The sequence below is a fragment of the Acipenser ruthenus genome, chromosome 32 (genome assembly GCF_902713425.1).
Source record: "Acipenser ruthenus chromosome 32, fAciRut3.2 maternal haplotype, whole genome shotgun sequence".
In the NCBI taxonomy this organism is placed as follows: domain Eukaryota; kingdom Metazoa; phylum Chordata; class Actinopteri; order Acipenseriformes; family Acipenseridae; genus Acipenser; species Acipenser ruthenus.
The window spans coordinates 9,413,445-9,436,195 of record NC_081220.1 but is presented as its reverse complement, the minus strand read 5'-3'; the positions used below and the strand labels follow the sequence as shown (position 1 = coordinate 9,436,195).

The following is a 22,751-nucleotide window of genomic DNA, read 5'->3' as shown; positions in this document are numbered from 1 at the left end:
ATGCATCAGCTGCAGAGTCACTTACAGTTACATCTCACCCGAAAACAGAGCACAAGAAAGTTAAGTGACTTCCTCAGGGTCACACAATGAGTCAGTGGCTGAGGTGGGATTTGTACCGGGGGACCTCCTGGTTAGAAGCCCTTTATCTTTAACCACTGGACCACACAGTCTCCTATAACAAAATCACACCCCAGATGGGACTCAAAACCACAATCCATGGCTTAGAAAGCCAGTGCCTTATCCATTAGGCCACAAGGGCTGACACGAAAAGCACATTTGGTAGTAATAAAGAAAGTGGGAACAATAGTATCGTGGTTTAATACATCATATCCAAGCCATCTTTGGTGTTCAAACACAGCAGAGTGTTACATTGGGAAAGGGCCGTACTTGTCAGTACGTATTTGACATTCATGTGGGAAGATTTTTGATTGTGAAGAAGTTTAAATATGCTGCGTATTTGCGCATTGGGAACCTTACATAATTAGGTTTTTGATTAATGCCACTTATTTACGGACAGTAATCAAGGTGACGATACAAGACCAGAGCCAAAAAAGCAGTTATTTTCCTGTCCTTTCATTACCATATTCTAGTGTGCTTGTTCAGAATATGCGTGAATCGTGAAAACGTCTTGCGAATATGTGAACAAAGCCAGCATTCACTTTATTGATCACCATGTGGGTTAACCGCTATTGGAACACAGATGATTGTGTTAAAGATGTTAATAGACTTTTAATGTACACATTTTAGAGCTTTTTGTAAACAAAGAGCACTTTCCACGATTTAAGATGCTTTCGAGAGACATAATATTTGAATTGGCCGCCGAAACTGGGGAATAAAACTGCCTGTGATCAAAGTGGGCAGAAAAGTTGCATACTTTGCATAACGTATTTGGGAGAAAAGAAAACGGATCATCTCTGATTTACGACGTTTCCATGGTTTGGCCCGGCCACTGCCGTGTGGCTGGTTAAAACGATGAGTTCAGTTTTTTTTTCTGCTGCTAGGTAATTGAGGTATGCTGCAACAGCAGCAGAGTGGCGCAGCGGAAGCGTGCTGGGCCCATAACCCAGAGGTTGATGGATCGAAACCATCCTCTGCTAGATTGTTTTTCTTCTGTTTGCAAAGCAGTTTTTCTAAAATATCAACTGAAGGCAAGACTTCATATTATATTCGCAATCAGGGAAATGTGCACATTACTGGACACATTTAAATCGACAACTGACCTAGAAAACGTTAGGTTTTCTATCAAATTCGTTTCTTTACAAATTACATTGCTTTCTTTTCTTTTTAAATTGTTCCCAGAAAGACCAAAAGATAAAGCCCTTGGGAATACGTCAATATTGCCAGCTCCTGCATATGTCAGCTCTTGAACTCTCTTAAAAATTGAGCTCTAAAACGTTTGCTTTGCAAGTTAATTAACAACCGTAACACTCAATAGCGTTTAATCCATGCGTTAATTAAATTCGGTTATTGATTTGTTCACATATTACAATGCTGTTTTCAGGATTCCCGCATATTCTGAACATGCACAATGTAATATGGCAATGGAATGACAGGGAAACCACAGCTTTTTTCCCTCTGGTCGTATTTAGTCACGCTGACTACTATCCATATGAAAGTGCCGCAGTCACCTAAAGGATAAGGCACTAGCCTCCTAAACCAGGGATTGTGGTTTGGTCAATGTTTTATTAAAAACAAACTGTGTGTATTTGTTCTTGGTCTGTGATATGTTTATAGAACTTGGTACTTTACACAAAGTAGTTTTGGCCAAGTAGTTAAGGTGATGTACTTAAAAGATGTTGGAGTTTCCCCGCTCATGTTCACAATCTGCCGACTATGTGCCCCTTTTTTATGTTTTCTTTGTTAATTTGTAAAGGTCTGTTAAGCTTTAAGGCATCAATCATTACTTGCTGTACTTTAAGTTTCTTCAAAACTAGTATTTGTAGAGCTGTTTTCAATATAACATGCAAGGAAGTGTTAATATGACTTTATTACCCAACTATGTCATTGAAGACTGGCCAACATTAATTTGGGAGTCACTTTAATTTATTGTGCAGTATCAAATGAAACATAAAAAAGAATCACAATACAATAAATCTCTGTTTGATCGCTATACAATCGATATGTTGTGTAGGCTAAATTGTTTAAATAAATGCACGGAAACATTCAAATCCAAACACGTTAAAAAACGAAACAGTGTGGAATAGAAACAAAGACGGCTTTGACCTCGACGTGATTTGAACACGCAACCTTCTGTTCTGGAGTCAGACGCGCTACCGTTGCGCCACAAAGTACGGGCATACTACATGGTTGTTATGCAATGCTAGAGTGCACAGCAAGCATGCCAAATGCATGGTAATGCCGATGCTGATACTTGGAAAACACTCAGTATCACCAGGGTTATAGGAAACAGCCGACTCGATACATGTTCGTAGCCAGTAGGGCTATGAAGTTGTCGCAAGTGTGTTTGATTCTCAGCTTTAAAAGTAAAGAAAACATTAAACAACTAGTTTAAATCAGTAAAACTAGTATTTAACTAGGATTCTCTCAGCGCGTCTCCTTTGAATGCGCACTGGCACAAATGGGCTTTGATCGTCTAATTACGTGGCAGAATGCAATAATGTATTGGGTTAATTTACCAACAAAAGAAACGTAAACAAACGTGTATGTATTTATTTGTGAATAAACTATCCTGCTTCTACGATGGGACCAGGGATCTTACATCGGCAATCTAATGACAGGCCAACCCCAGAGAGACATTGTCTTCTGTTAGTAAAATAGATTTTCTAAAATATTAACTGAAGGCAAGACTTTGTGTTATTACTTTTCAATTTAGTGTGTGTATTTTGTAAATGTTAAGGTGTAGAAACGGCAGGTATGAAGTTTACCTGACTCTACCCATAGAGGACCAATACATTTATTAAAACAAAAAAAAAATCTGAACACAAGGTGTGTTTATTTAATCTGATACCTTACATCTAGACTTAACTGTTACGGTTAACAAAATTAGAGTAAGTTATCATAACAATAGAGTTAAAAGAAAATTCAAATAACATGCCAGTTAAAAATGCGCCAAAAATGACAAAGTAGTCTCAGATTAGGACAATGGCACTTAACGGGTAAGAAACACATTTGCAGCAAACCCCTTGAAATCACCAGAGCCTTCCTCCTCCTGAATACTATGTAGGTGGGCTGGGACTGAAACCTCCCCCGGGTAGAAAGATTGGTCTCATACTGGTAGAAACTCAGAAAAAAGACAACATCAAGCCTACAATTGCTCAGTTGTTAAAATCAATAAGCACATTTCAAATTGGTCATTGCTAATGCTAAAGCAATTTATGAACACTTTAAATACGGCTTGACTAATATAAAAATATAGCAATGTCTTTTGCACTACGCAGGACTAGATTGAGTTTAAAATAGACATTACATCTGAAAATAACTTGTGCTTACCCCCACTTACAAGGAAGCTGTCAACCTTTGTATTCGTCCTCATAACGTGTTAGAAAATGTAAACAGCAGTTGGAGAATACCGAAGTCGATCATCCTAGCATGTTAAACGAGGGCATTTCTCATGTAAGCTACTTCCACTAATAGATCATTTATACTGTTCTCAATGGTCCACATCCCAGCCTGAGACCACGATCCAGTGGCAGTCGGAGATGTTTTTCAAAGTAATATGTTATTTGAAATATTAAAACAATCTTTAGTTAAATAACACATGTTTCTACACAAAATATTTTTCAGTGACTTCGACAAGTAGCCAGTTTACAACAAAAATGCAATCTGTGTTAGGAACGCTATTTTAGTCCGATTTAAAATGGAAATGAAAATATTATTGAGTGCTGACAAGAGTTTGGTATCAGCTGTTGATTTCCTTGAAACAATCTTTTATAGTAAAATGAACAAATTGATTCATTTAAAAAATAAGTAAAAGTGAACTGTCAGAAGTGGGATTTGAAACCACGCCTCCATTCGGAGACCAGAACACACAATTCTTTGGAAAGACAGCGTCCTTGAGTCTGGCGCCTTAGACCACTCGGCCATTCTGACAAGCGGCGTTTGTTATAGTAGAAAACCGCATTATTTCATTTCAGCACAGACTAGGGCTGTCTATTGTATCAAGGCCCGATTGGGTTTATTACGCACATACTAACTTGCACCATGAAAGATGTAATGACAAGTGTAAAAAAAAGAAACAGATTGAAGCCAACCCACGAAAGTAAGATTCTTTATTTCAATATCGGTATAGCTTTAAAGGATGGACGCATTTTACAATAGCAATTGCTATATGACAATGACCAATAAGTAATTGTGTTGCAATACTTTATACAATGTGAACAGAATCAGACATTGCTCCGTTGCCTCGAAGAAACATCTACAATTTGTATTTAAAAAGGACGCCCAACGTGGGGCTCGAACCCACGACCCTGAGATTAAGAGTCTTATGATCTACCGACTGAGCTAGCGGGCTGTCGGGAGAAAGTTTCTTTCTCTGAGGCGGGGTGAGAGAGGAAGTACCGACACGTGCGTGGGACCTGAGATTCGGTGTGCTGCTGCTGTAGATGAGTGTTCTGGAGACGCGCTGTTTCTGTGTCTGCGGTGTTACAGCCGTTTGAGTATATTCCAAAAGTAAAGTGCTGGATAATTCGAGAGCTAGTCTGTTGAATAAAGCTCTGAGATGTGTGGTTAAATCCCGGTCTCATCAATTTTGTTTTGTTAGATTAAAAGTGTTCCAGCAGCAGGTAAATGTCACCACACCTTTTGGTTCTGTTTACTTATGCTACACCGCTGCTAAACCTGAACGTCGCTGCTAATTATCTTAACTAAACTTGTATTGTTCTTGAATTGCTCTAATATAGTTAAACCTGTAATGTTGCAGCTAACGTTCCCTAATACTGTTAAAACTTTTGTATATTAACAATCTGGCTTTTGTTGTTGAACCCTTGCTGGGAAGAGCTGTTTCCAATCACCTAGCACTCTTAAAGAGAAGTGTAATCGCTGCTATATGTTGGTCTAATACCCCATGCTTTTAAAATGTGGCTATTGGCTGGCTTTATTCAATTTCCCCTCCTTGTTTTTAGTACAACTTTAATACATTTTATTGTTAGTTATTTGAACTGATTTATGTGAATCATGGATCATTGTAATAAAGCTTTGTGAACTGTCATTCTGCCTTTGTCATTCTGTTGTCATTCCTATTCCAAACCTTTTAATTAATTTTTAGTAGTGTCGGTATTAGGACTCTCACTGGATGTCACTGGGTGTGGCTGCTACAATCCCATATAGAATGCGACAAAACAGGTCGCCCTCCTTCATATAAACAGAAAAAGAATAAGTACACGCACACACGAGTTGATTTACTGCAGCGTCAGACATCGGAGGTTCAGCAGTGTACTGCAATGTTGTAAAAAGACGTGTGTAATTCAGGATGGTTGAGCGAGCTATGGCGCTGCGTTCAGATCACAGTTACCCTGGAAGCGTGGGTTCGAATTCCTTTTCTGACAGCTCTGTTTGTTCATTAACCACTCGGCCACGGCTACATGATCTCACGGTTTTCCGTGAAAACAGCCGTATTATTGTCAAAAGAAGCAAACGACACCCGCAGTAATGCTGCAGATGGCAGTATAGGCTAAATAATGAACCCAAGTCAAATGCCTTTGTTGAAACTCTATCAGATTTGTACAAGTCAAGCACACGTGGGAAATAATAATACAATATCCTTTCGGCCAACGTTCATAATAATGAATACATCCTTATTTCAAAATACGTAGCTATTTAACTAATCTTTTCAAAACACCCATACACAAAAGCCTTATTTCTACTGAAAAACTAACTTGCTTCATGGCTGCTGCTACAGCACTCGGGCACGTTGTGCCTAGCGTTAGCGGACATAGGAGATAAGAACGCATTATCACAGGCGGCACAATTACGACATGTGTAACAGGTGGGACCGCGGGAACCAGGAAGTGTTAATTGTTGGCATTATAAATATCGGCACCATAAGGGTGCAAGAGAACCAGGTAGTCGATGTGCAGCTGTGTTTTGGTGTTCCTGTGTTCCCGTGGTTCCCCCTGTGACGGGGGCGAGTCGGCGGATATACTTTTGGACGTCAGTATTCCGGACTCTCCCGAGGAAGTGGAACGCCGCCAGCCACTGTTTCTGCTAGTTGTCTTTCCCTGTGTTTATCTTGCACATTGTTTTTGCTTATTATTGTCCCTTGTTTGTTTTAGTTTGTGTACGCACGTTTTTATTTGTCTTTACAGTTTTAATAGTATCGTGCAGCGTTTAGCTAGCTTTTAGTGTGTGTCTATAGGAGCTGAGAGGGAGAGCGTCGCTATTGTAGCTGCTCTGCTCTACAGAGCATTGAACGTTTAGTCAAGTAAGGTGCAGGGTTGTGTTTTCTTTTTGAATTGTGCACTATTATGTTTGGTGTGGTGATTTTGTTTATAGTTACACTGTTAATATATTTACTTTAATAATTCACGTGTGGTTTCTTTTGTTTATTTTATCACAGGTGGTGGTTGACTGCCCTTCTGGGCTTTGGTGGGTGGAGCAGCCAAATATTTATTAATTGGATGGACGTTTCTCTATCTCTCCTCTAGGTGTCGCTGGGGACAATAAATAAGCAATTATTCTATTGTGCAAGATATATGGTTAAGATTGTGTGTAATTGCACTGCAGCAATTGTGGGTTTTAGTGTTGTTGTTGATAATAAAGATTTTGTTGGCACAACCAATTTCCATTCTTTTGTCTTTTCATTTATTTGAGAGGGGCTCTGTGTGGGGTACCCAAATATTGCTGCTAGATTAATAAGGTTGTGAGGTTCTATTTCTCGTTAAACTATAGATGGCGTAGTCTGCATCGCGACCTGTACAGTTAAATAGAGAATAGGTCGTGGACGCCACATTTGGCGTAGTCGGCAGGACCTTTGGAAATTGGTTGTGTATGCTGCAGTGCTGAAGTTATTTGTTTGTTTATTTTTTTTTTTTTGTATAAAGGGAAAGATAGGGAAACAGTGGCTTGGCTCTTCTAACGTGGATGTAGAAGACTCGGCACCCTAGAGAACACTCCCCATCAAGTTTATTTTTCATTTTAGCGCTAACTTGTCTTAAGGTGCTAAAATGGCAGAAATGGAGCAGTTGAGGGAGCAGTTGCAGGCGCTGAGGGCAGCTCATGATACCCTGGCTGCTAGACAGCAGAATGTACTTGCAGCTGTACCAGGAGAAAGCCCTGCGGTAACTGAAAGATTAGTGTATTTACCACGGGAACGGAGGTGCCCCAAATTCCAAGGTAAGACCATGGTTGGTGGATTGTCTATTGATGATTGGGTGGAGGAAGCACGGACTAGCATTAGGGCCTGACATATGTCTAAAGTAGATCAGGCAATTTTTTTATATGACCATTTAGAAGGGGAGGCTAGAAATGAGATAAAATACCGATCCAAGGAAGAAAGAGAGGATCCTGAGAAAGTATTTAAAATATTGATTGAATTATACGGCTGTTCTCAGTCCTATGTGGGTTTGTACAAGCAGTTTTTTGAGCGAAGGCAGAAAGAGGGGGAGTCTCTTAATGAGTACTCCCATGCATTAATGTCCTTACTCGAAATGGTCTTGCGGAGTAATTCTAACAGTATTCCAAATTCAGAGATTGTGCTAAGGGATCAATTCACAGAGAATGTGCGAGACAGTATGTTGCGCCGGGAGTTAAAAGGTATCGTACGTCGAGACCCACAGATTACTTTAATAGCCTTACGTCAAGAGGCAATTAGATGGGTTCAGGAAGGGGAACGGGGATCAATTAGTGCTGTTCGTGCTCCCCCAGCCCGACTCAGTAGTATCCAATCAGAGGTCCAAGGCAGTTGTGAAGCGGTTGCTGTATTAAAAACACAGGATAGTGAGTTGGAGGAAATTAAAGGGATTTTAAGTAGTCAACAGTTGCAAATTGATCACTTATTACAGCTCTTAGAACAGCCCCGGGCTATTAGTAAAGGACAGGGGGCATCTCCGAGCCTTTCTAGGTATAGGTATGATTCAGAAGGGAGGCCCATTTGTAATCGGTGCAACCTGGCTGGCCATATTGCGCGGCGTTGTGTGCGAGAGCAGTCACAACATGGGCAAGTGCCTGGTAGTGATGGGGGGAGGTTAGAGCCCAGTAGCAGGACTCTGCCATCGGAAAACTAGGGCCCGCCAGTGTACAGAGCCATACATTGGTTGGGGGCAGTGTAGGCTCCAGTGCTACTCCAGATAGCGCCACTGCGGTATCATGTTTGTTAGGCCGTTGTCCGGTAGTGAAAGTCTATATGAGTGGGGTCTTAGTGCCTTGTGTATTGGATACTGGTTCAATGGTTACTACTGTTACAGAAAGTTTCTTTTCCCAGAATTTTAAGTTTAGAGGTGGGGGGAAGCTTAGAGATTGTGGTTGGTTAAGGCTTCAAGCTGCCAATGGTTTAGAGATACCGTATGTGGGTTATTTGGAGTTGGATGTACAAGTATTGGGGAAGTTAATTCCCAGTCGTGGGGTTTTGGTTGTTAAAGACCCCCCAGGCATTGGGGCCAAGTGTTGTAGAGGAGAGCTACCAGGGCTTCTGGGAATGAATGTAATTGAGGAGTGTTATCGTGAGTTATTCTCACAACATGGGCCCGTGCTTTTTCAGGTCCCCCCTGTTGTTAATGCAGGTGTAGATTGGCAGAAGGCACTTCATTTTTGTCGACGCGTGGTGACTGGCACATCCCAGGTGGGTAAGATAAAAGTGCAGGGAGCTGGGTTAGTCAGTATTCCTGCTGGAACGATGGTTATGGTTCAGGCTACTGGCCCTCAGGGTGGTAGTATGTTGCCATGGACAGCACTATTAGAACCCTTGGGGCCAGGTGAAGGTACCCTACCTACTGGACTCCTATTGCCTTCCGCTGTAGTAAATATAGTAAAGGGGCAGGTACAGGTACCAGTGGTAAATGTAGGGGTGAATGTAGCCTATTTACATCCCCGTGAAGTTTTGGGAACAGCACATTGGGTAGAGGTAGTGCAGGACCCTGCTACAGGTATCCAATTTGAGGAGGTAGGGGCCCCTGAACATGTTGCAATTATTAATGTGCAGGGTGTACCATCTAGTAACATGGGCTCCTTATCTGATTTTTCTGGCCTTGATTTATCTGGGTTAACCTTAGTTGAACAGCAGCAGGTGCAGCAGTTGCTACACAAGTACCATACTGTGTTTGCTGAGGGTGAGGGTGATATAGGGTGTACCAAGGTTATTACCCATGAGATCCCCCTGGTGGACAATGTGCCAGTCTGCCAACGACATAGAAGAATACCCCCTTCGCAATATGAGGCCGTAAAGGCCCATATAAAGCAGCTGTTGGAAAGCCAGGTTATTCGTGAGAGTAGTAGCCCTTATGCTTCTCCTATTGTGTTGGTGCAGAAGAAAGATGGCAGTCTGCGTATGTGTGTTGATTACAGGCAACTTAATGCCCGGACCCGGAAGGATGCATACCCCCTACCCCGTATTGAAGAACACTTGGATGCCCTCTCAGGCGCGCGTTGGTTCTCCACACTTGATTTAGCAAGCGGATATAATCAAGTTCCGGTAGCAGAACCTGATCGGCATAAAACGGCATTTTGTACCCCTTTTGGTCTGTTTGAGTTTAACAGGATGCCTTTCGGACTCTGTAATGCCCCTGGCACATTCCAGCGACTAATGGAGCGACTGTTTGGAGATCAGAGTTGCCAGTCTCTCCTCTTGTACTTGGATGATGTGGTTGTGTTTTCTTCGACTGTGGAACAGCATCTGGGACGTCTAGAAATGGTCCTTAGTCGCCTTCAACATCAGGGCCTTAAGGCTAATCTCAGTAAGTGCTGTTTCTTCCGTACAAAAGTTAAATATCTGGGGCATTTGGTTTCCCGTGAGGGTGTAGCCACTGACCCTGAGAAGATCACTGTTGTTGCAGAATGGAAGCGGCCTAGAAGTCTTGTTACAGTTAAATAGAGAATAGGTCGTGGACGCCACACATGGAAAAAATCCAGTATATTTGTCCAGTACACCGAGATCTCTCGAACGTTTCAATGAGTCAGCCCTTAATAAACACTGTCCGTGTTCATTTCTGTGTAAATGACGTTGTCTATACACAATACCTGCCATGTAAGCCTATTGGTATCAAACCGATCACAATTAATGTGATCCTTGTTTTCAGTCAGATTGATAGTTTTAATCAATCATCGAAAAAGCAGCAGTGCTTTGCAACTGTAGTTCGTCTTGCGTACCATTTGGTAAGATACCCACTCAGAACGTGTCCGCTTCCTCCAGCCCCCTAAGGAACACTGGAGGGGTCATCAATAACAGGGAGCAGTTGGCCAAAAAAAAAAAACACTCGCTGTCTCCTTGACGCTCAAAAACGAACACTCTCACTCTTCCTCGTGGATAGCGAGTCCAAACAATTTATGAACGCATTTCGCTGGCAAATCACTATAGAAATGATCACTGAAAGTATTGTTTTATGGGCAAGTGGCCGACAGTCTCCCTCCAACTCTGAGTGGCACCGGTAGCTGTGCCGCTGACAAATAAACAGGAGCTTTCATATAATGCAATTGCTGTTGCCCAGTGAGGTGTTACAACAACATTTTAAACTCATTCCAAACTGCAGGCGGTTAAAAGCTTAATTGGGTTCAAGTTTCTCGTATGATTTAAAAAGTAGGAGCCAGTTGCCTCATTTGCATTGTCTGCCTTCCTCCTTTGCACTGTGAAGTCTATCAAATTTGTGCTTAAAATCTGAATACGATTCCCATTTGAATCGTGTATATTTGGTTTCCATTTTAGCAATATGCATACACACTGTTCTGTTGAGCTCCCAGGGTGTTATCTAATAAAACACCATAATCGGTTAGCACGTTCGGCTGTTAATCGAAATTTTGGTGTTTCAAGCCCACGCAGAGATGATGCTTTTTGCATTTCTTTATCGCATTAGAAAATGGCACTATAATACGTTTTTATTTCCTCCAATTACACTAAAGAAAAAATGTGCTGTTTTTTTAATTCAAAAAATTAATTAAGAACAAATAACCCTAGTCGTGCTGTTTACAAAAAACCCGGTATCGAAGCAGGGACCGTTACAGTCTAACCCTCTCCCAACTGAGCTATTTCAGCTTGACGTGATTTTGCTATCGAGACAGCATTCTTTTCGTCAATCGCCTTTTTGTCCATCCAGTAAACCTGCATGTAATGAGAAACGTTCAACAGTTCGGAAACACCACAATAGAATCCAATGCCTTTGCAAATGTGTTTCCAAACTGTTAGTTTTTCTCCCAAATGCGGTTTCTCAAAAAATGGTTTTGCCTACTTTTTATTATTATTATTACTTTTTCCAGAGTAAGACCAAAAGGCAAACATCCAGGAAATAGTTAAACACTGCTACAGCGCTTGAACTGTCTCAACAAACGTTTAGCTCTAAAACGTGTACATTAAAAGTCTTTTAACATCTTTAACACTATCATCTGTGTTCCAAATAGCGGTTAATCCACATGGTGATCAATAAAGTGAATGCTGGCTTTGTTCACATATTGGCAAGACGTTTTCACGATTCACGCATATTCTGAACAAGCACACTAGAATATGGTAATGAAAGGACAGGAAAATAACTGCTTTATTGGCTCTGGTCTTGTATCGTCACCTTGATTATTGTCTGTAAGATTGTGGCATTAATCAAAAACCTAATTATGTAAGGTTCCCAATGCGCAAATACGCAGCATATTTAAACTTCTTCACAATCTTAAATCTTCTCACATGAATGTCAAATACGTACTGACAAGTACGGCCCTTTCCCAATGTAACACTCTGCTGTGTTTGAACACCAACGATGGCTTGGATATGATGTATTAAACCACGATACTATTGTTCCCACTTTCTTTATTACTAAAAATGTGCTTTTCGTGTCAGCCCTTGTGGCCTAATGGATAAGGCACTGGCTTTCTAAGCCATGGATTGTGGTTTCGAGTCCCATCTGGGGTGTGATTTTGTTATAGGAGGCTGTGTGGTCCAGTGGTTAAAGATAAAGGGTTTGTAACCAGGAGGTCCCCCGGCACAAATCCCACCTCAGCCACTGACTCATTGTGTGACCCTGAGCAAGTCACTTAATCTCCTTGTGCTCCGTTTTTCGGGTGAGATGTAAATGTAAGTGACTCTACAGCTGATGCATAGTTCACACACCCTAGTCTCTGTAAGTCTCCACGGATAAAGGCATCTGCTAAATAAATAATAATAAAATGAACATAATTATGGTAAGTTTTATTGGCGTGTGATATTTTGTAGATCTTGTTACCTGCTTAGTCCGCTCACGCTAGCCAGAACGTTCTCGAGTGCTCTGGCAGCAGCCATGAAGCAAGTCAGTTTTTCAGTTGAAATAAATATCTACTTTGTTTTTGTGGATGGGGGTGTTTTGAAAAGATCAGTTAAATAGCTACGTATTTTGAAATAAAGATGTATTCATTATTATGAACGCTAACAGAAAGTATATTGTATTTACATTTCCCACGTGTGCTTGCCTTGTACAAATCTGACAGAGTTTCAACAAAGGCATTTGACTTTGGTTCATTAGTTAGCCTATACTGCCATCTACAGCATTACTGCGGGAGCCGTTTACTTCTTTTGGATATTTTCACAACTAACCGTGCGAGCATGTAGTCGTGGCCGAGTGGTTAAGACGCTGGACTAGAAATCCATTGGGGTTTCCCCCGCGCAGGTTTGAATCTTGCCGACTACGTAAGCTTTGTTTTTAATTGTACGTGTTCATTGTCAATACATGTTTAAAGCTCAGGAAGTCTGAAATATTACTGGTTGTACTTCATATCGCTTCGGTTCATTTTGTTAAAGAATGTTCATTTTGGCACCATTACAAATGCTGTGGTTTCTTTAAAGAAGAAAAGCCGTGGCCCGTACGGGGATCGAACCCGTGACCTTGGCGTTATTAGCACCACGCTCTAACCAACTGAGCTAACCGGCCACACACTCAATACTTGATACTAGAACCCGAGGAAAATAAGTCCTGCGGACATTATGATTGTTCTACCAAGATGTTCTCATGTTAAACTGAACAATAACACATTCAAAGTATTGGAAAGGCATAATTAGAGGCCTCGTCATAATGAGGCAGTTTAACAGTGTGAAGGATATGGTGAGGTGCAGGCTTGCGGTGACTTTCTCTCATTTAACGACCTTGTGATTTGAATACTAACAAGAAAAACAAATCAAATTACCAAGCATTCGGTGGACGTTTTAAGAAATAAATAAACAAACAGATTTGTCAGAAGTGGGATTCGAACCCACGCCTCCAGAGAGACTGCGACCTGAACGCAGCGCCTTAGACCGCTCGGCCATCCTGACTTACACCGACGACTTTGCACAACACTGCAGTACACTGCTGAACCTCCAATGTCTGACGCTACAGTAAATCACCTGGTGTGTGCGTGAACTTATTCTTTGTCTGTTTATATTAAGGAGGGCGACCTGTTTCTTCGCATTCTATATGGGATCACAAGGACACTCCTCTTACAGACAGAAAATATACGGCAAACAGAGCGATCGCTTCACGGTTAGAAACAAATCAGAACAGTCTGTTAGCAAATTAACTTCATGAAAAAACCACACAGGCATTACATAAATGTTACAGATATGTTTCGTAGACACAAAAGTTGTAACATAATTGAGTACATTTGTAAACTATCCGCCAGTAACAGACATTATCTCACATTATCTCTAGTTTCAAACGCATTATCACAGGCGGCACAATTACGACATGGAAAAAATCCAGTATATTTGTCCAGTACACCTAGATCTCTCGAACATTAAAATGAGTCAGCCCTTAAAAAAACACTGTCCGTGTTCATTTCCGTGTATATGACATTGTCTATACACAATACCTGTCATGTAAGCCTATTGGTATCAAACCGATCACAATTAATGTGATCTGTGTTTTCAGTCAGATTGATAGTTTTAATCAATCATCGAAAAAGCAGCAGTGCTTTATATAAAAGTTTATTAGAAAATCCATTACATAATCACATCACCAAAACATACATTTTACAAAAATAAATCTGTCATTGAATTAATTTTCCAGTTTTTCATTGCATTGTTTCTTCCCAAGTTCTTAATATCCATCCATATATAATCTTTCACTCTACCAAAAACAATTTTACAAAAATCAATTTCTGTTGCTTGATTTTTTGTTTTATTATACAGATTCATGTTTCTCAACAACCACAAAGCTTCTTTGGCACTGTTGATGATCAGCCATGCCTTCTTCCAATTATCTGTTTTTAAACCCCCTCTTGGCCCATACATAATCACATTACATGTCAATTCATTTGTTTTGATAAATTTTTTCAGAAGCACTTTTAACCTCCCCCAACATCCTTTAGCAAACTTACAGTTACAAAAGACATGTTCAACCGACTCAGTTTCTTTACAATCAGATCTGACACATGTATCTGTCATTGCCATTTGACTTTTGTACATAAGCTGCCGACAAGGTAAGCGTGCATGTACAGATAGCCAAGCTATATCCTTCTGAGTATTAGATAAGCCAGGATATCCTACATTTCTCCACACAACTGTTGACACGTGTGCACATTGAAAATTAACTTTGATTAATTTATCATTTGCCAGTTTATTTTTCTGCAAATCTCTAGGTTTCCACTTTGCTTTTGGCCAATCCATCAGATCATATTCTAAAATAAACCGTGAAGCCTTCTTGTATACAAAAGGCATCATCCAACTGTAGGGCACTGTCAAATTTATATAAATTAATCCCATCTTTCTTACAAAATGTCCAAAAAAATACCTGGCAAAGAAACTGCATTTCTTATTCATCTGAAGAATTGTGTTAATTAGAAAACAGACAAAATTTGCATACAAATAAAAAATGACATTAGGAAAACCTTTCCCTCCATTTTTCTTTTCCAACATTACAGTTTCCCTTTTCACCTTTTCCATTCTCCCCCCACCAAAAGAAAATAAACAGCTCCCTATTAATCGATTTGCAAGATGCTCTGTCCGGAGGAAAAACCTTTGCTACATATAAGAGCATTGACATAAACACCACTTTAATTATTAAAATTTTACCTTCCATTGACAACTTTCTGGGATTCCAGAAAGTGATTTTCTTTCTCACTTTACTCATCACCTCCACCCAATTCCTTACCCCACTCACATTTTTATCAAAAATCATGCCTAAAACTTTAATGTAATCATTCTTCAATTTTAACATTTTCTTAATTTCATCTCTCTCCTCCCACTCCCCCATACAAAATGCCTCACTTTTCTCCATATTAATTTTCGAACCAGAAGCTTTCCCATATAAAACCATAATTTTCAAAGCTTCCTGAATAGAGTAGAAGTCTTTACACATCAATGTCACATCATCCATGTATGCTAAGGCTTTAACCTCCTGATGATCAGAGCCAGGAATTACCACCCCCTCAATCTGTGTATTCTTTCTAATTCGCAAAAGTGCAGGTTCTAAACAATAAATATATAACAGGGGTGACAAAGGACACCCCTGTCTCACCCCTGACTTCACCTCAAAACCAGCAGACATAAATCCATTAACAATCACTTTACTACTGATGCCTCTGTACAGCATCTTCACCCATCTAATAAATCTTTGATCCAAACCCATGTACTCCAAAACTTTAAACATAAAACAATGATCAACCCGATCATAGGCCTTTTCTTGGTCAAGATTAATTAAACATAAAGGCGAATCTCTCTCCTTTGCATAGATACATGCATCTCTAATCAATACTAAATTCTCAGCAATAGCTCTTCCTGGAACACCACATACTTGGTCAGGATCAATTAATTTTGCCGTTATATTTTGAAACCTAAACATTATTATCTTGGACAAGATCTTATAGTCACAATTGAGGAGACTAATAGGCCTCCAGTTTTTCAGCTCCTCTTTTTCCCCTTTATTTTTAAATAGGAGAGTTATCAGCCCTTCCCTCATAGAATCGCTCATTAGTCCACTGCTCAAACATTCATTGAAAACTTCTAATAAATCTTCTTTAATCACTTCCCAAAAGGTGCAATAAAATTCTATGGGCAACCCATCTGATCCAGGAGTCTTACCTGTTTTAAAAGAAAAGCATGCTTCTTTAATCTCATCCAAATTTATATCCCTCAACAAATCATTATTCTCTTCTAATGTTACCTTGGTTTCCAGACTTTTAAGAAACAAATCTTGTATTACAGGATCTGTTTCTCTCTTTTCATAAAGAGATTTATAAAACTCCTCTGCAATTTTTAACATTTCATCTTTCCCTTTCAGAACTCCCCCATTCTCAGTTCTCAAGCCTTGTAGACAACTCTTCTTCCTAAACATTACTTTAAAGAAAAACCTACTACAAGTCTCGTTTTCTTCCATGTACTTGACTCTAGCCCTAAACATAACCTTTTTTTCCATTTCTAAAAACATCTTGTACAGTTTCTCCTTAATATCTCTTATTTCCTCCTGGAAATCAAACCCCTGACTCTGCAACCCAAACAAGTTTTGTAATCTTTTTTGTAATTTAACATATTTATTTTTCCTTTCCTCTGCCCTCCTCCTTCCTAGTGATATAAAATAGCCTTTTGTCCTACTCTTGATCATTTCCCACCATTCACACACCGAATCAAAACACACTTTCAACTCTTTCCACTCTGTATACCTTTTTTTAAAAGCCTGAACCAAATCCTGATTCTGTAATAATGCACAATTAAATTTCCAAGAACCTCTTCCATATTCAAAATTGTTAACCAGTTCAACAGATACCACCAAACTCTTGTGGTCTGAAAAAAAAACAGTTTCCAATTCAAAATTTTTCACATTTAAAAACTGTGAAACGAAACAAAAATCTATTCTAGAAAAGGAGGACTGTGCATTATTGAACCATGTAAAACCAGGGTCTAATGGGCAAAAGCATTTTGCTGCATCCTTCAAGTGAGCATCTTTCACTATTATTTTTAACAATTTTCCTGATTCATCTAAATTCCGCTTCCTTTTATCAGCAGGTAACAATCCACAATTAAAATCTCCCGCCACTATTAGAGTTTTGTTGCTCACTAAAAGCAATCTTAAGTGTTCAAAAATATGTTCCCTCTCTGCACACGTTTGAGCCCCATAAATATTCACTAAACGAATTTCTGTTTCATGACTTTATATCAACTGCTAACAAACGCCCTGGAATTATATCAGAAACAGATTTAACTTCAATATGAGGGTTTTTAAACAGAATCCCCAACCCTGCAGCCTTTTCTACATTTGATCCCGCCCACACAGATATCCCAACATTCCATTCCTTCTTTAAATTTGCATAATCATTTGAAAAGGAAATACTGCACTCTTGTAAAAATATAATATCGGCACTAATAGATTTAAGGTAACCAAAAACACTCTTTCTCTTATCAGTCCCTTTAATACCTCTAACATTTACAGAACATAAATTCAATAGCATCATTGTATAAACAAGAATGACAGAAAAAAACCCAAACTTAATCATTTGTTTGTCCCTTTTTATCCCCCTTCTTTTTCTCTCCCACGTTATGCCACTGATAGTCTCCTCTTGTGTTCTCAATATTATCCTTGTCGTTGATTGTATTGTTATCAACTCCTTTATCTTTGTCTTTGTTTGTGGCAGCCATCTTGTCTTTGTCTTTGTCTTTGTCTTTGTCTTTGTCTTTGTTTGTGGCAGCCATCTTGTCTTTGTCTTTGTCTTTGTTTGTGGCAGCCATCTTGTCTTTGTCTTTGTTTGTGGCAGCCATCTTGTCTTTGTCTTTGTTTGTGGCAGCCATCTTGTCTTTGTCTTTGCCCATGGTAGCCACCTTTTCATTGTTATCTGACTCACCCTCTGCTACAACTGCTGGTTTCAAAAATACAGACACAGCAGAGAATGTCTGCACATCTCCCTCCTCCAGAAATGTAGAGCCCTGGAAATCAGTTCTTTCAATTTCCAGCCCCCGAGTTGGAGTGTCTGGACTACTAATCACAGCCAGGCACTTTTCTTGCTTCCCAATATGTGCAAGTAAATGCTCTCTTTCCTGATCGTGCACAACATCAGGGGCAATATTAACCCCCCAGACTTTCTTTTTTGTTTTAGCCACAGCCTGTTCTTCAGGCTTCCGTTTACCGGTCAGCTGTATTATCTCCATTTCATTATCACTGTTATCCTCCTCTGCAGAGACATCAGGCTCATTTTCCGAAAACTCTGAGCTATACAGGTCCTCTTTAAGACTCCTGTCTTCATCCTGCTGTTCCTCTGTTCTCTCTTTGCTGGCTTCCTCCTCCCTTTCAACATCCTGCTGTTGTGTTACTCTCTGTCCTTTAACTATATTGGTATACAACTCTGGGCAAGTTTTGAAAACATGGCCCTCTTCCCCACACAGATTGCAGTGTTTCTCCTCATGGCAGAGAGCAGTTACATGCGGCCCTCCACAGTTCTTGCATTTAGTTACAGAACAACTCACAGCCAGGTGTCCCAGTTGTCCACAGTTACGACACAGCTTCGGCATCCCATTGTATACAACAAACCCACGAGCTGCCCCCAAAGTCACATTACTGGGAAGGTGACGCACCCCACCAATCCCCTCTGGATCCTTAAACAGTTGAATGAGCCACTGACGTGCTCCATTCCACACGCCATCTCTGTCCACAACTTTGCGGCTAGATGAAGTAACTTTGCAGTATCTCTTAAGCCATGTTTCCACGTCATATTCATGAACAGACTCATTATAAAACTGTATAGTCACAACTTTAATCTCCCGGTCAGACAGAGGTTCAACCAAAAAATGTTTCAGAGGAAGTTCATTCTTTCTCATTCTATATCTTTGTAAAAACTTTTCCATTTTTTTAGAATTTACAAAACTTACATCAAAGCTTGCCTCAGTTCCAGGTCTCTTGATTAAACAGTTCAGGTCTTTTGGTGAAGTCTCCAACATTTTCTGGATAATCTTTCTACTGAAGTCGATTCTAGTTAGGTAATTCTCTTCAATTTTGCCGCACAATGTAAAACGAATTACATTGTGCCTCCGCACACCTGGTTGCATCGGCATCCCCACAGCTCCTGAAGAAAGCCCCTCCAAATCCCGGCAGAAGACTTCCTCTGAAGCAGGAATGCTTTATACTCTCTAGATAGTTTAGCAATTCTGTTGAAAACAAACTGCAGAAATGATCCCTGAAAGTATTGTTTTATGGGCAAGTGGCCGACCGTCTCCCTCCAACTCTGAGTGGCACCGGTAGCTGTGCCGCTGAGAAATTAACAGGAACTTTCATATAATGCAATTGCTGTTGCCCAGTGAGGTGTTACAACAACATTTCAAACTCATTCCAAACTGCAGGCGGTTAAAAGCTTAATTGGGTTCAAGTTTCTCGTATGATTTAAAAAGTAGGAGCCAGTTGCCTCATTTGCATTGTCTGCCTTCCTCCTTTGCACTGTGAAGTCTATCAAATTTGTGCTTAAAATCTGAATACGATTCCCATTTGAATCGTGTATATTTGGTTTCCATTTTAGCAATATGCACACACACTGTTCTGTTGAGCTCCCAGGGTGTTATCTAATAAAACACCATAATCGGTTAGCACGTTCGGCTGTTAATCGAAATTTTGGTGTTTCAAGCCCACGCAGAGATGATGCTTTTTGCATTTCTTTATCGCATTAGAAAATGGCACTATAATACGTTTTTATTTCCTCCAATTACACTAAAGAAAAAGTGTGCTGTTTTTTTAATTCAAAAAATTAATTAAGAACAAATAACCCTAGTCGTGCTGTTTACAAAAACCCGGTATCGAAGCAGGGACCGTTACAGTCTAACGCTCTCCCAACTGAGCTATTTCAGCTTGACGCAATGTTGCTATCGAGACAGCATTCTTTTCGTCAATCGCCTTTTTGTCAAGCCAGTAAACCTGCATGTAATGAGAAACGTTCAACAGTTCGGAAACACCACAATAGAATCCAATGCCTTTGCAAATGTGTTTCCAAACTGTTAGTTTTTCTCCCAAATGCGGTTTCTCAAAAAATGGTTTTGCCTACTTTTTATTATTATTATTACTTTTTCCAGAGTAAGACCAAAAGGCAAACATCCAGGAAATAGTTAAACACTGCTACAGCGCTTGAACTGTCTCAACAAATGTTTAGCTCTAAAACGTGTACATTAAAAGTCTATTAACATCTTTAACACAATCATCTGTGTTCCAATAGCGGTTAATCCACATGGTGATCAATAAAGTGAATGCTGGCTTTGTTCACATATTGGCAAGACGTTTTCACGATTCACGCATATTCTGAACAAGCACACTAGAATATGGTAATGAAAGGACAGGAAAATAACTGCTTTATTGGCTCTGGTCTTGTATCGTCACCTTGATTACTGTCTGTAAGAAAGTGGCATTAATCAAAAACCTAATTATGTAAGGTTCCCAATGCGCAAATACGCAGCATATTTAAACTTCTTCACAATCTTAAATCTTCCCACATGAATGTCAAATACGTACTGACAAGTACGGCCCTTTCCCAATGTAACACTCTGCTGTGTTTGAACACCAACGATGGCTTGGATAGGATGTATTAAACAACGATACTATTGTTCCCACTTTCTTTTTTACTACCAAATGTGCTTTTCGTGTCAGCCCTTGTGGCCTAATGGATAAGGCACTGGCTTTCTAAGCCATGGATTGTGGTTTCGAGTCCCATCTGGGGTCTGATTTTGTTATAGGAGGCTGTGTGGTCCAGTGGTTAAAGATAAAGGGCTTGTAACCAGGAGGTCCCCCGGCACAAATCCCACCTCAGCCACTGACTCATTGTGTGACCCTGAGCAAGTCACTTAATCTCCTTGTGCTCCGTTTTTCGGGTGAGATGTAAATGTAAGTGACTCTACAGCTGATGCATAGTTCACACACCCTAGTCTCTGTAAGTCTCCACGGATAAAGGCGTCTGCTAAATAAATAATAATAAAATGAACATAATTATGGTAAGTTTTATTGGCATGTGATATTTTGTAGATCTTGTTATCTGCTTAGTCCGCTCACGCTAGACAGAACGTTCTCGAGTGCTCTGGCAGCAGCCATGAAGCAAGTCAGTTTTTCAGTTGAAATAAATAACTACTTTGTTTTTGTGGATTGGGGTGTTTTGAAAAGATCAGTTAAATAGCTACGTATTTTGAAATAAAGATGTATTCATTATTATGAGCGTTAACAGAAAGTATATTGTATTTACTTTTCCCACGTGTGCTTGCCTTGTACAAATCTGATAGAGTTTCAACAAAGGCATTTGACTTGGGTTCATTAGTTAGCCTATACTGCCATCTACAGCATTACTGCGGGAGCCGTTTACTTCTTTTGGATATTTTCACAACTAACCGTGCGAGCATGTAGTTGTGGCCGAGTGGTTAAGGCGATGGACTTGAAATCCATTGGGGTTTCCCCGCGCAGGTTCGAATCCTGCCGACTACGTAAGCTTTGTTTTTAATTGATTGTATGTGTTCATTGTTAATACATGTTTAAAGCTCAGGAAGTCTGAAATATTACTGGTTGTACTTCATATCGCTTCGGTTCATTTTGTTAAAGATTGTTCATTTTGGCACCATTACAAATGCTGTGGTTTCTTTAAAGAAGAAAAGCCATGGCCCGTACGGGGATCGAACCCGCGACCTTGGCGTTATTAGCACCACGCTCTAACCAACTGAGCTAACCGGCCACACACTCAAAACTTGATACTAGAACCCGAGGAAAATAAGTCCTGCGGACATTATGTGTGCTACCAAGATGTTCTCATGTTAAACTGAACAATAACACATTCAAAGTATTGGAAAGGCATAATTAGAGGCCTCGTCATAATGAGGCAGTTTAACAGTGTGAAGGATGTGGTGAGGTGCAGGCTTGCGGTGACTTTCTCTCATTTAACGACCTTGTGATTTGAATACTAACAAGAAAAACAAATCAAATTACCAAGCATTAGGTGGACGTTTTAAGAAATAAATAAGCAAACTGATTTGTCAGAAGTGGGATTCGAACCCACGCCTCCAGAGAGACTGCGACCTGAACGCAGCGCCTTAGACCGCTCGGCCATCCTGACTTACACCGACGACTTTGCACAACACTGCAGTACACTGCTGAACCTCCAATGTCTGACGCTACAGTAAATCACCTGGTGTGTGCGTGAACTTATTCTTTATCTGTTTATATTAAGGAGGGCGACCTGTTTCGTCGCATTCTATATGGGATCACAAGGACACTCCTCTTACAGACAGAAAATATACGGCAAACAGAGCGATCGCTTCACGGTTAGAAACAAATCAGAACAGTCTGTTAGCAAATTAACTTCATGAAAAAACCACACAGGCATTACATAAATGTTACAGATATGTTTCGTAGACACAAAAGTTGTAACATAATTGAGTACATTTGTAAACTATCCGCCAGTAACAGACATTATCTCACATTATCTCTAGTTTCAAACGCATTATCACAGGCGGCACAATTACGACATGGAAAAAATCCAGTATATTTGTCCAGTACACCGAGATCTCTCGAACGTTTCAATGAGTCAGCCCTTAATAAACACTATCCGTGTTCATTTCTGTGTATATGACATTGTCTATACACAATACCTGCCATGTAAGCCTATTGGTATCAAACCGATCACAATTAATGTGATCCGTGTTTTCAGTCAGATTGATAGTTTTAATCAATCGTCGAAAAAGCAGCAGTGCTTTGCAACTGTAGTTCGTCTTGCGT

The 22,751-nt window shown here is 40.1% G+C and overlaps 8 non-coding genes and 1 pseudogene across 8 annotated transcripts; 2 read left to right on the top strand and 7 right to left on the bottom strand.

Annotated features, from left to right (window-relative positions):
• Positions 1-3,939: 3,939 nt before the first annotated feature.
• On the bottom strand, positions 3,940-4,050 carry trnal-caa (transfer RNA leucine (anticodon CAA)). Its single transcript has 2 exons — positions 4,013-4,050; positions 3,940-3,985 (listed from the first exon to the last, which is right to left on the bottom strand). It is a non-coding gene; the product is annotated as a tRNA-Leu (tRNA).
• Positions 4,051-10,271: 6,221 nt separating this feature from the next.
• On the bottom strand, positions 10,272-10,490 carry LOC117969584 (small nucleolar RNA U3). Its single transcript, XR_004662607.1, has one exon. It is a non-coding gene; the product is annotated as a small nucleolar RNA U3 (small nucleolar RNA).
• Positions 10,491-12,666: 2,176 nt separating this feature from the next.
• On the top strand, positions 12,667-12,749 carry trnas-aga (transfer RNA serine (anticodon AGA)). The gene has a single exon. It is a non-coding gene; the product is annotated as a tRNA-Ser (tRNA).
• Positions 12,750-12,915: 166 nt separating this feature from the next.
• Positions 12,916-12,989, bottom strand: trnai-aau (transfer RNA isoleucine (anticodon AAU)). Its single transcript has one exon. It is a non-coding gene; the product is annotated as a tRNA-Ile (tRNA).
• Positions 12,990-13,287: 298 nt separating this feature from the next.
• trnal-cag (transfer RNA leucine (anticodon CAG)) lies at positions 13,288-13,369 on the bottom strand. Its single transcript has one exon. It is a non-coding gene; the product is annotated as a tRNA-Leu (tRNA).
• Positions 13,370-19,117: 5,748 nt separating this feature from the next.
• LOC131703607 (small nucleolar RNA U3) lies at positions 19,118-19,210 on the bottom strand (annotated as a pseudogene).
• A 2,175-nt stretch (positions 19,211-21,385) lies between these two features.
• trnas-uga (transfer RNA serine (anticodon UGA)) lies at positions 21,386-21,467 on the top strand. Its single transcript has one exon. It is a non-coding gene; the product is annotated as a tRNA-Ser (tRNA).
• A 170-nt stretch (positions 21,468-21,637) lies between these two features.
• trnai-aau (transfer RNA isoleucine (anticodon AAU)) lies at positions 21,638-21,711 on the bottom strand. The gene has a single exon. It is a non-coding gene; the product is annotated as a tRNA-Ile (tRNA).
• Positions 21,712-22,007: 296 nt separating this feature from the next.
• On the bottom strand, positions 22,008-22,089 carry trnal-cag (transfer RNA leucine (anticodon CAG)). Its single transcript has one exon. It is a non-coding gene; the product is annotated as a tRNA-Leu (tRNA).
• Between the last annotated feature and the right edge of the window lie 662 nt (positions 22,090-22,751).